The sequence below is a fragment of the Epinephelus lanceolatus genome, chromosome 4 (assembly GCF_041903045.1).
Source record: "Epinephelus lanceolatus isolate andai-2023 chromosome 4, ASM4190304v1, whole genome shotgun sequence".
NCBI lineage: Eukaryota > Metazoa > Chordata > Actinopteri > Perciformes > Serranidae > Epinephelus > Epinephelus lanceolatus.
The window spans coordinates 2,656,633-2,669,475 of record NC_135737.1 but is presented as its reverse complement, the minus strand read 5'-3'; the positions used below and the strand labels follow the sequence as shown (position 1 = coordinate 2,669,475).

General features: G+C 41.2%; 1 protein-coding gene across 2 annotated transcripts in view; it reads right to left on the bottom strand.

The window, feature by feature from the left end:
* The window catches only part of bcas3 (BCAS3 microtubule associated cell migration factor), an 877,760-nt gene that overhangs the window by 61,460 nt on the left and 803,457 nt on the right, over positions 1 to 12,843 (bottom strand). The window lies entirely within an intron of this gene.

Here is a 12,843-nt window from a genome sequence, read left to right as displayed (position 1 = left end):
AATTATTAAGTCAGAGTGCCTGTTTGGTCCACCGCCTGCTAGCAATAAATAATAAGAGGTAGTGCAGGCCAGTCAGGGAAATACACACATGCACACGTACACACACACATATATTTGACCACATATTAGGTAGTTGATAGAAGGTCATATCCATCCGCACATGTGTGCACACAAAGTCAAGTAATTGCAAACACTTGTACATACACACACAAAAGTTTAGACCCTGAACACATAGCCTTTCAACACATGTATGTGAGGGGTAAAGCTAATAAAATACAGGCCCATCATACACTGACACACTTGCATACACATTTAGTGTACACATACACACCCAATCGTAAATTTGCACACACAGCTCAAATATAAACACATGCAGGGGTTAAAGTGGGCCACAACAGTCAGTCAATTATCACTTATGACCCGCTCTCAGTGTGTGGCGTTGTATTTTCTGCAGAGACTCTGCCCTCTGCCTGGATTTTCTTATTTTCTGTGATTGGACGTTTGTGAGTGTGTACCCCCACAGCACTCAGGTGAGATCAGGACTTAATAAAAAAGGGTGACCTTAAGCATCAGGGATACACAGAGCAAAAAAATGCAAATAGGCCTACAGTGAGGTGAAACGCCAAACAAGAGGGAATCTGGGGTTGGCTTCTACTATCACTTTAGCTGACCAGTGACAGGAAGACCAAAGATTATTTTCAAGAGTAGGACTGCTAAGATAAAATGAAAGACATTTAAAGCTTGAATGAGTAATTTCATTCATTTCAGTTCATTTTTTTTTAAATCAGATAGTGGCTACATGATGTATTGTTTGAGATACCTAGTTAATTCATTGTGAAATGTTGGTCGTGTGAAAACTAAACTAGTTTAAACAAGAGATGCACAGCCTGTTCTCATTTCAAACTCGTCAATACAGTCACTTTGTCAGTGATTTCGGTGACACTGATGTCAAAAACCACCTTTCGTGGTGGTATGATACACTGGCAGGCAGCATCAGTTTGTAATGTTGCTGGATTAACCATTTGTAGTGTTGTGACACACTGCCAGTCGGCTGGATGGCACCTGTCCTGGCAGTATGATATGCGGACGGGCGCCATCAGTTCATGAAGCAGCTGTACAGCACCTGTCAAGGTGGTATAATACAATGCTGGACAGCGTCAGGTTGAAATAAATTACAATTTTAATTTGTATTGCGCTCTGTTATGTACACAATACACAGATGCCTTTGAAACACGTAATCTAAACATGACAAAATATTAAAAATATAACACATTTAGTTAAATTAGTTGACAGTTAGCAGGTTTAAGATCCAGATTAGGTTCATGACTGTGAATTATCTATGTAAATGGACTCAATAGATTACACGTTCTTTCTACATGTTGAATGATGATAATAAAAATATCCGTAAGGACAGCTGGATCACAGCCTCTTCGGCCTCGGTGCCTGGGTTCAGCAGGGGCAGTAGGAGCAGCAGGTGGTGGAGCCATGAAGGAGCACGCGCCAGCTGAAAGAATTATTTGAGACAACGCGTTTTTTTTTTGTTTGTTTGTTTGTTTTTTTGTGGCTTTTTGATCATTTGAATTAATAAATCTGATTTGAAAAATGTTTAATTTACATTGTATTAAACAGTGCTTTAGGCTATTAAGATTCAAATAATTTGAAGACGATGCATACAAAACTGCTGTAGGCTATATGTTATCCGTATCATTTGTTAAAATAAATGTTAAATAGCTCTACATTCCGACAGCCATCACTGATTTAGAGTTTATCCATTACGCACAAAACATCTCTGGTTTCCCGTTCCCACTTCATTCAAAACCCCACAAAGGAATCTTCTGTTTGTTTGGTGACCACTGTATTTTTTTGTGTGTGTGCTTATGCGTTTCTTTGCCTCCAGTTTCATATCAAACCATTTACGCTTCACCTCTGACATGGTTCTTTGTACTACGGAGACAACATTAACAGCATCTGTTGCCTCCCTCCAGGCCTTCGCTTTGCCTGTCCCTGTCACACCACTACTAACTGAAGAAAATAAAATGTTTTTTCTTAAGTCCACTTCACCCAAAATTATTTCCATCTCCGCTTCGGAAAAATTATTTTTTCTTTCTCTCTCTTTCTTTGTTTGAGCCATGACTCACAGGTCGACTGGATGCACCTACACCTCCTTATATGGTGGTCATTCGCTATTCATGGGCGGGGATTTATGCTAATTGCTGATTACGGGGAGCGCGCTGTCACTTTACGATGGATTGGGATTCATGATCATACACACGTGTTTATGATCAAAGGAGTAGATTTTTAGTAGTGTAGGCTTTTATGTGCAAATCTACACACAGATTTACTCACTTTTCATGAATGAGACCCATGGTGTTTGCTTCCTGTATGAATGTTGAGCCAAACAATGATGTTTTTTTCTAAACCTAACCATATGATTTTGTTGACAAATGCAGGCGGATAACTATCACATAAAATGTAGACGTAAAAGGCCACTGACAAAGTGGTTATGTGTGATGACTTGGGATGATAACTTGTACCTATTGATTGGCTGGTTGCTGGAATCAGTCAATTTTCAGCTTGATCAGCCATGACCAGTGGCTGGCTGGTCAGTCTCTGATATAGGCGATCCTGTGCCAGTTGCATTTACATGCATGTGCTAACTAACAAACTGGGGCATACCACCTAAAAACTGCATTTATCATGGAGTTGATAAGTAGGTCAAAAGTATAGCATAGGAAAGGTAATAATAACAGTTCTATGTAAGTGAATGGAGAATGCTAAAACGATTAGTGTCATATTAGGAGGTATAGTTTAAAAAAAAAAACATAGAGTTGGGTGGTACACATACACTCTCCGCACTGTAAGTGCATGTGTGAATGCTTCAAGCTTCTCACGCACACACACACACTACACTGTACAAAAACATATAAGAAATGGCTGGGAATAATAAAATCAAAACATGCATCCACACACTTGTACACACACATATGCACACAAGAACAGAAAAATCCTCTAAACTGTTTGGCGCTGATAAGGCTCTACTAAATATTTGTCTTGAGCTGAGTCACTTGAGTCGAGCATTGAAAGAGTCAGCTGAGTTCTGTACTGCTCAGACAGTCTTACTATTATTAGTATTATATTAGTCTTACTCCCAGTTTCTTTGAGCAGGGATCCAACAAACAGAGCTGGTTATGAGCCAGTGGGTGTGGGTGGTCTCCAGCACCCTTAACTCATCAGTCAGCTAAACCCACACACATACACTGCTGAGTACAGCAACATGAAAAACAAACAGAGCACTACTGGCACCATGAATAAAGGATATTTAACCTAAACCATTATCCAGTTTCACTCTATGAGTTGTGATGATACTGTGAGTCACAGATCGTCGTCTCATATCAGAACTATCCTGCTTAAACTCTAAGACACACAGGAAGAAACATATTAATACCAGGTCAGGTAAGCTAAACATGCAATCTACATTATTAAGACAGTTTTAATGCCACTTGAAATTTAATTTACAGAAAAAAAACATGTAAGAACCAGAGTAATCAAACCTCCTAGTCTTTAAATAATAAACAGAATAAGAAAACGGACACGGCAAATTCAATTTCGAGCACCATTAAAGGTATGCTAAGCAGGAATAGTCTGTTGCTGTATTTAAAAATAACATTCAGACTTAAATTAAAAGCTGTTCTTGTCCTGTTTTTAGTACATGTACTTGCATGGTGTCCTCTGAAAGGTAACAGAAGTTTTTTCCCAACAATCACTGGGTCACTGGAAGGGTGTCAGTCACTGAGTTATTTAGGGCTTTGTCCAGGCGCTTTTTTTTTTTTTTTTTAAAGAAAGGAAAAAAAACAGGGTTAAACAATGTACTGAATGTGTGAATATGAGTAAACAACAAGTCAGCATAGACAGAAATATCTATTTAGGAGCTTACTGTATATAAAAACACCTGTAGAAAAGCTAAATTGATAAGAAAGACTGTTTTCCCCCTTAAGACAACAGAGGAGCCATTTATTTATCATTTCTGTACATTTATAACAGTCTGTAATGACAGTAAGGATTTCAAAATTACTCTGGAGGTTAGGAGTGTCATTGACTACAATACTAATGAGCCATCAGGCCAATCACTGGCTATTATTTGGCTCTGAGATCCCAGCAGGTAAGGCAGGTACTTCCTTTCAACAAAGGCCCTCACTGACTATTGAAGTCTAGACCATCAGTATGGAAGCTCCTATTGGCTCAAATAAGGTGTCAATCAAAAGGTCAGAGTTCAGCCACTATTTTGATACCAAGCTATCAGCAATATTTACATGCAAACTGGAAATATTATGTAGAGTATGTGGAGAAACATGAACATGTGAGTAAACCACTTAAACACAGCAAATGCAACAACTGTTTACATATCAAAATCATTATATAAAACCTTACAAGTGTAGGAGGAACAGCCTGCTAAACTCCAGGAAGCCGCCTACCTACTTTTGTTTATGCAGAATGCGCCTCTTTTGGGGCAATGGGGGGCTTGAGCAAGTAACAAAACATGTAGCTCAGCGTGTGACGTAAACAGTGATGTGGGAGGGAAGCCGCGGTTAATGGCCTCTTCATTTGCGAGGGCAAGGAGGGCGTGCAATGCTTTGTCTCCCCAGTTGCTCATCTTTACAATGTCTGTCAGGTTTGTGTTTCCCGCTTGCTACTAGCTGCTCGCTAATTCCCGCTATCAGCTGTTTCCTGTTTATCCACCGCCAGTGGCTAGCACATGAAGCGTCATCAACATCTCCTCCCACAAGTCTTCAACAGCCCCTCCCGTTGCGGAAGGCTGCCTTGGTCTGTTTAAACTAAAAGGGTTCCGCCAATATGACTACCCTACGAGGCGGAAAATTGGGCACCTCGGATCAACTCGCCAATCCGGCTCTGTGTGTCTAAACGCTCGCAGCTTGCCGGCAAAATGGCCCAACATTTGTGGAAAATCTGGCAATGTAAAAGGGGTTTTAGTTATTTTGATCTTAATTTAGGTATCGTTAGGTAAATGGTTTTGCATATCCCTGCATCCCCAATTTATCTACAGTCACATATTCTCTCACTATCATCAGACTAAATAACTACCAAAAGTGTTACCTCTTGCCTTAATCCATTTATACATACTGTTAATTTTGTGTCATTTCATATCATCCTCATTTACTTTTCATTTACTCAATTGTTGAACATTTAGCCCGAAATAAATCTTCATTTATCGCCAAGTCGTTGTCTGTGGATATTTCTTTTGAGCAGGAACTAAGATCAATGTATAGAGAATTCATAACCCAGGTATTGAGATTGATATTGTATTGACAAGGACGTCTGATTGTAAGGAGGTTTAAAGTCAACAAAAGAGGGGCGTCGGTAGCATAGTGGATAGTGTCAGCGCCCCATGTATAGAGCTGATGCCTCACTGCAGCGGTCACAAGTTCGACTCCAGCTTCCAACCCTTTGCTGCATGTTGTCCCCCACTCTCTCTACCTCCCCATTTCACACTGTCCTGTATATTAAAGGCAAAAAGCAAAGGCAACAAAAGAAACCCCCCAGAAACTGTACCTCTGGTTTGCATTCTGTTTAGATAAAAACAAGTCACCTTTACCAGCTTAGTTTGAATGAAAACATAGGACCGAATTCATCTACTTTAAAACAAAAGTTTAATGTTTAATTCATCACCTAGACACAGTCAATTAAAGTAAGTGACTTGACTGAATGACCAACACAGGAGAAATTTTGGCCTCACCTCTAATGATTTAAAAGTCAATTGTGGTGCTTGAAACATTAAAAATGCAATCTCAAAATAACGTAACAGCAACAGAGTTCAATAAGTATGTCCAAGTGTTGTTTGTTGATCTGTTTGTTTTATTAGTTGCAAAAGTAACAGAAACACAGCACGCCCAGATGGATAAACTAAGTAGGGCTGAAGGACTGATTACCTTGCATACAGATTGGACTTGCCAGGAAGTGATGAGGGACACACAGACTCCACTTAGTTTAAGGTAATAACCACACAAAAGGCTTTAAACAGCCTGTAAAGTTACAAAATTAACTTTTTTTTGGAAGATAGTTTCCTCAAAAGTTAGCAAATGTTCTGTGGCCCATCTCTGGTTAATGGCCCCAGGTTTAGGAACCATGATATTAAAAGCACTTGTGAATACCCTGGACATACTGATCTACCCACACATTTAGCATATATTGGCATCAAAAATCTGAATCTGGCTGCCACTGCAACGCATTCTCACTCTCAACTCGTCAATACTAATACTTGGTCAGTGGCCCTAAACGTTAAACTTTGATGCTCTAGGTACCCCTTCCTTTAGGGGGTCCATGTCATTGGTTCGACAGCCCATTGGTTCGACATCCCATTAGTCCGACTGTCCGCGGTGCTGAACGGCTCACGGCGGGTGTATGGTGCGCCGCGACCGGCTTGAGGCAGAGCAGGCTCATGGCTTATGTGTTTGTCACTTTCTTTTTCATTTTAACCCACACCATGATCTTTTCCTGACCCTAACCAAGTGTTTTTTGTGCCTAAACCTAACCAGACCTTAACCATAGGGCATCATGATGATTTCGGAACGGACTTCGGAACAATGAGTTAAATATGGTCGGAACAATGGGATGTCGAACCAATGGGCTGTCGAACCAATGGGCAGTTCCCCCTTTAGGACATTGAGGCATGGTATGTCAATTTACGTTCATTACATGCCTTGTGTTTTTCAAAAGAAACTTCTGTTTTCACAGAAAAGGTCAGTTTCCACTCGTGAAATGAATGCAGTCTGTTTTCAATATAAACTTAGAACATAGCTTAAAAAAAACTTTTTTGCATGTGTTTAGGTTAAGAAAAAACATCATGGTTTGACTTAAAATACATACATGTCATACTAATGTAATGTAACATCACATACAACACATACATCATGTGACATATGTCACTAGCATTGCATGCTACACATACGAGCACACTTCCTTGTTATTAAAGTAACTCGACTAACCTTTGGTTTTACACAGGAAAGGAACAGTGGTATCCTGTATGAGAGTTCGGAGTTTGTCTGACCCGTCCACCTCCTCCGCCGTCTGCCCTATGTGGACTTTCTTGCTCTTTACACTCTCTTTTGCTTCTTGAAGTGTCATAAAATGCCGCCACTCAGTGTGTCTCATACTGCTACTAAAGGATCCCTCTATGCATTGGTATCTGATGCTGAGGGCTACTGACCAAGCATCAGTATTTGAGGAGTTGGGAATGAAACTGGGTTGGTTAGTATATGAAAGCTGGTTCTGGTAAGTCTCTATTCTGTCCATTTACCCAAACTGATAGAATTGCCACAGAATACTTAAATTACACATGACTTTTGTTTTTACCAGACAATACATTCCTAGGTCTGCATCTTCAATCTAAACTGACCTTGTACATTTTCAAAACTTTTTTGCATGTTGGATATAAATATAAGCAAATGATGGTCATTGGCACCGAGCTGACACTCATCAGTCAACTTTACTCGAAACTCAGTACCTAAGTAATATGTCCAGCATGTCTTAATCATCATGAAAATATCATAAAAACCACTAGCCCATATTAATGAAATGTTGGCCTTATCTCCAGCCGCAGCGGTATGATATGCTGCTGGACAGCGTCAGGTTGAAACACTGCCAGTAATGATATAATATAAGGGGCTGGAAAGTCCCTATGGGTCCAACAAAGCCTGGACTTTCACCCAGAAGCCCGGTGTTCACTTCCTGTATGTATGTAGAGCCAAACCATGATGTTTTTTTTTGTTTTTTGTTTTTTAAATCTAACCACGTGCCTTTGTAGCTTAAACCTAACCATTTGCTATTTTTTCCCTAAACCTAGCCATATGCTTTCGTTGATGTCCCAGCATTAGTAGTCCTCGAACGTCAACAGCAGACGCAGAAGGATACATAGTGTGTAATACTTAGATGTGAAAGGCCACTGACAGAGCGGTGATAGGTGACGACTTAAGACGAGAACTTGTTGAAAACTCCTGTATTGCACAGTACATTACACCTCTGTAAGCAGTCAGTACTGAAGATGTCAAAATAAAAATATCCTTCCACTTAAAGAAATGTATTCTGTGATAAGACAGCATGGGAGTAAACAGACATAAAAAGCAGCATTGTCCCGCAGCTTATTGTGTTGAGCAGTAGTCCACTCTCCATATGGCTTTAGTGGAATTTATGTTGGAAAGGCACCAATAAGCCAAATCTTGTTAGCAACATTATATCATTGGAGCCAAATCTAATTTCAGTCCCAGTGTCTTTTAGTCCTCAGTGACACTCTTACTCTCTCCCTCCTCCTCTTCTTCATGTTCTGTTCTCTCTCTCCCTCCGTCCAGCCGTCCATCTCTCTATGTGAGTGTCACCTGCCCTCCAAGCTGGCGACACTGGGTCTCGGCCTTAGCGTGAGAGCCTCATTACCCTGACTGGAGGCTTTGTTTTTCCTGTGAATCTGCAAGAGAGTGCACTCGTGTGTGCGTGTGTGTGTGTGCCGGAGGAGAATGTCAGAGAGACGGTGATTTGTTACATCAGTGAGCATTCCAGCCGAGATCCTCTGAGTAGACACATAGAGAAGGAAAGAAATGTCTTGCTGCTGTGTTTCCATCCAAATCTATTTTTGTAAAAGTTCATGCAGCCTATTGTTTTCATAGATGAAAAATATGGTGATAGATAGCAGTGAAATTACACGAATAATGACATAGACTCAGCTGAAACTATTTATCTATAAAAGTTTGAAAAGTTACAAAGAATTCATTCAACAGTTGCATGGAAACATATGACAGGAATAGATGAGGGGAATGTCCATATAGGTGAGGTAAGAGTGTGTGCAAGTGTGTGTGTGTGTGTGTGTGTGTGTGTGTGTGTGTGTGTGTGTGCAATCAGGTTAAAGGTTTGTGTTTGCAGCTCCAGTGTACTGTGTGTCTAAGTGCTGGGGCCACAGCTCCCACCAAATGGAGACACTGAGCAAGATACCATCTGCCCCTGCCCATCTAAGTCTCACGCCAACACACACAGACACACACACACACACGCACACACACACCCACACACACACACACACACACACACACACACACGCACACACACACACACACATTCAGAGAGCACACGTCATAACTCAGGCAGAAAACTCTGTCTCTCACTTTAACCCAGGGAGAAGTGTATCTTGTGTGTATCATATGTGGATGGGATGACATGTTGACTGTTGCCTGTTTCCAATAGAAAGTCAGAGGAAATCAGATCCTCAGAGTCAGGGCCAAGAAGATGTTTTAACATTATTTGTAAGTGCTGTGTATGAATACCACAACGAATAAAATAAAATTTGCTCTCCCTACGGCCAATCTACATCTTTAGCCTTGATTTGACCTTAATTTGATGTTTGTTCAACTGTATACAGGGTCGATTATGACTTTCTATTATGAGTTTTTGATCCATAGAGGTTTTAGATTTGTAAAACTTTTCTTGAGCCAAGAAGATTGATTTAAAAATCTGTGAAAAAAAGGGCACCTACTGCATGACATGGGGACAAGAGGGCAGACAAAAGGGCACATCCGCTCGTTTTCATCCAATAGGGCACCTCATGTTGTTTTGATCACTCAAGAGCATAGGTGTCAAGTCTCCTGTTTTGGCCGGGAAACTACCGTATTTTACTCCTCTTTCCCGCCGTCCTCCCGTATTAGTATTTTCCCGTAAATCTCCCGTATTATAACATAATTTAAAAAAAGAAAACATTCCTCTGCCTCTCCAAACTGAACTCTGTCACTAGCCTTGCGAGAACTGCCACCTGCAGTAGCCTGGGTGGCAGTTGTCGCGAGATTAGTGTCAACAGTGGGTCTGGTTGACAAGTGGTTATTTTAGATTTCCTGTACACCCAGGGACAGTTTTGCTATGGGCAATGTGGGCGACCGCCCAGAGCGCAATATATGTGAGGGTGCACGAGCGCCCTCCAAAAAAAACAAAACAAAACAAAACTCACCAGTTTTCTAGACTACCGCTCATTTCCACGTCAAGTTAGTGGAGTGGGCGCTGGGGCGCCCCTATTATCACGTTTCAACCAGCAGCAGAAAGGAAAGGTGAATCCTGGCAGTTGTGGGTTGACAGGAATATGGCGGAGGCTCATAGTGCTCTGCGGAGCTAGATAACGTCCAACTCCAGGTCCAGTAATTTCCTCTTTCCTTGGTGTCATGACTGCCCAGTAGTACCTGGACAACGGAGCCGTGGCGGCACACAGGTATGTGGCGTGTCAGAGGACAAACGAGCCGTTCACATTTCTGTCTTTGTGTCAGTAACGGTCCACAAACCTCACCGCACTTTAGGGACTGTTCGTTACTTATGAAGGGACTGTCAGGGGAGGAGGGTGGCTGGTTGATTTTTATTTTATTTATTTATTTTATTTTGATCCCCCCTATGTTAATCACTTATTGATGCTGTTTTTGAAGTATGAATAAGTCAATAAGTAATTTATTCCATTGAAATATCAGTGATGTATTATAGAAAAGTGATTTATCTTTTTATAAATGACCACCACTCAAGAGGGCAGCCAAAAGGGCACATCCTCTCATTTTTGTTAATCAAGAGGGCAGCCAAAAGGGCACATCTGCTCGTTTTCATCATTCAAGAGGGCAGCTGATAGGGCACATCCTCTCATTTTTGCCACTCAAGAGGGCACTTTAGCACGGCGTTTTCAACCAAGGCGGCACCAGGGCGGGCAGTCGCTCCTTCTCTGTCCAGATCAGTGCCCCCGTTACTGCCAATAATTTGTAGAATACACTGAAAACAGTAGTTTTCATAGGGACCATTGCTTTGATAGAAAGTGCTTCAAATCAAGTGCTAACAGAGAGATGTGACATCTTTAAATCTGGTGTAATAAAATTAAAACTACAGTATCTGCATGGCTGGATACTACAAAGGTAACTGAGAAAATTACAGTATGTTTTTTTATTTTTATTTTTTTATTTGGGCATATCAAACCTTTAAGCTCGTCTTGCAGAACTCATATTAGTAAGAATTAGTTCTTTAACAAACAGGTAATCAAACAGACTGTATCAATTTGTCATAGTGGAACCAAAATGAACAGCAGTGTCCCAACCAGGCCCTTTCTTTCATTAAATCCCAACTCCAACAATCTATGGCACTCTCCTCCTTATAGCAGACACAGGAACATTTCCTATGTTACTGCACAGAAGTGCTGCGCTATTAGATTAGCCTACAGAGACTGAAGCCTCGCTGCCTGTATGGATGGATGGAGGAACCAACAAGTCCATCACGTTCCCTGTGGATAATGTCTTCAGCACAGCTCAAGGAACAGGAAAGAGAGTGTGTGTGTGTGTGTGTGTTTTGTGTGTGTGTGTGTGCATATGTGTGTGTTTTGCGCATGTATTTTGATGTAATGTGATCAGTAATGAATTTTGTGGGGGTCAAGATGCAATGGGGTGAGGAGGTGGGGTGGGGTGACTAGAACAAGAGGCAACTGACTACTACTGTCAAGGAGTCTCCAATATCTAATCTAATGAAGAAACACAGAGGGTGGGGGTTTGGGGGCAGCAGTTAAAAAAATAGTGATGAGAAGTGAGACACAGAGAGAAGGAGAGAGAGGGAGGCTACAAACAAGGTTAAGTCCTTACAGAGAGAGAGAGAAAGGGACTGGACTGGATATGGCTGGAGATGGTTGGGGGGGTTGATAGTCGATGCTAAATCCATTAGGGCCTTGTGAACCCCCCCTCCACCACTCCTATACCCCAACACTCCCGCCCCCCCCGTGACTGCTTGTATGGAGCTACCCCCCCCCCCCCCCCACACACACACACACACACACACACACACACACACACACATTTAAATCAAAGGAACCCTTGTCCACTTAAGAGGAGGGGGAAGAGAAAGAGAGCACTGCCACTTCCTAAACGAGTTAACCATTTGGACTGTCAGGGCTGACGGCATGTGTGCTGCGCGCGCACACACACATACACACATACACACACACACACACACACACACACACATAAAAACCACAACATCTTGCTAGTGGTGAGCTAATCCATCACTGGGCCTTGACCTGGCAGCACTGTATATTACTGGGTAATGCCACAGTAAGGAGGTCAGGCTACCTGACATGACACTTTGCTGCACTGGACACATTTGTAGTAAGATATATATGGAATAAGAACAAAAACAGTGCCAGACCCCAAATGATGAGTGTTTTTGTGTAAGGACTACTGCTACAAGATTGACCAATATTACACGTAAAATGACCTTTTTCAGGTGCATAAAGCATCTTAAGAAAATAATTTGCTTTCAAGTTGTACAAATGTATGTTAAGCCACATCCCCAGGACATTCCTTTAATATGCAAAGTTGTAGTGGAGGTAAAGATGATGTAAAATGTGAGCACTTGTAGAAAATGATGTGAGAACTCATAGAGCAAAATCTGAATTTGTATGATTAAATTTTTACTTGTATAAAACATTCACACATGTAAGAATGTACAGACAAATGGAAAACCCCAAAATATAATGCCTATATAGCCATGGCTATGGCCAGTGCAGAGGCATGAAAACTTAACATTCAAACAAATCATATTCAGATTTTTCTTCTCACATTGTAATCTAAAAGTTTACAGCCTCCCACAATGCGTAACATATTGACCTATTCTCAAACTTAGAGACATTTTAAAGCTCTACAGAATTCATTTAAGTATGATTTCTGTTGCAGATCATCATCAGGGACTTATCTTGACAATAGATGAGAGTTGTTTATATGGATGCACAAACTGCAAATGTATCACAAACAGTCTGTGAAGACAGGTAAAACACTGTGAATCACT